Below are 1,166 nucleotides of genomic sequence, written 5' to 3'. Positions count from 1 at the left end.
TGTTATAAAAAACAAAGAAGAGTAGTAGAGATAGAGACTTAGTCCTTCCACTATGTAGGCCAAAAGCGGTGCTAAATTTGCTTTTTGGGTATTTGGCACCGATGCCCTACATTTCCCAAGCGATGCCAAACAAAAATTTCTGGGCACCGGAGCACCATCTACTGCTTCGTGTGCTACTCCCGCGCTCCATTCGGCGGCCGCAACGTCCCCTACAGCCACTCCCTCTTGCGCTCCATTCGGCGGGCGCTGTTGAAATTTGGGGAGTGCACTCTCACGACTGCTAGCAGCCACGACTTCACCGACGATGACTTCTTCCCCTACCTCGGCAACCTCTTCCTCAACGACATGCGCGACAACCTCAGCGCCAACGGTGCTGCTCCCGTTGCACCGTATGTGTTTCTGTCCTTCCTGTTCGAAATCGTGGTAGAATTCATGTTTCTACTCTGTATCCTACTAGATTCTATCTGTTCATCTACTATGCTAGTCCACATGATTAGTTTAATCTCTGTTATAGCCGTCATGATTTATTTTGTGCTTATTCAGATTAAATCTCGTAGTAACTTGCTCATATATTCAACTGGCGCAATGTCCCCTACAGCCACTCCCGTTTCATGGATGGCCTGGTCGATGCTTCCAAGGAGCCCTACGTCTACTGCTATGAGTGCCCGATGCTGTTTTGGGGCTCGCCGGCGGACATCGTGCATCACCTCACGGATACGTGCAGCGGTCACTACTGGCCCTTGGAGGAGAACATCAAGTACGAGATGTGCTACCCGTTCACCATGCCGGAGTCGCTGGAGGATCACCGCCGCCTGCTAGTCTCGGAGGAGGATGACAACGTCTTCCTCTCTTGATCGTGGGCACCGACGAGGCCCGCACAGGCCGCCTGCCCGTCTCTGTAGTGTGCGTCAAGGGCGGTGCCACTAACGTTGACACTGACACGAGGCCGATGTACGGGTGCGTGCTCACTGTTACTACCCCTCTGAGGTACGTGGGCAGCGACACCGGCTCCATCATGCTGACTAGGACTGTGCAGAGTTGGGACCTTCCCGCCGATGTGGACATGGAAGACGCATGGTATGATTTACCCCCCAACGCAGTGCACGGGGACTCCAAGGAGGTTCACCTGGACATACGCATTATCAAGTTAAATGTTGATCATTAGC

The sequence above is a fragment of the Triticum aestivum genome, chromosome 3A (genome assembly GCF_018294505.1).
Source record: "Triticum aestivum cultivar Chinese Spring chromosome 3A, IWGSC CS RefSeq v2.1, whole genome shotgun sequence".
NCBI classification, from domain to species: Eukaryota; Viridiplantae; Streptophyta; class Magnoliopsida; order Poales; family Poaceae; genus Triticum; species Triticum aestivum.
Note: the sequence above shows the minus strand (reverse complement) of the source record.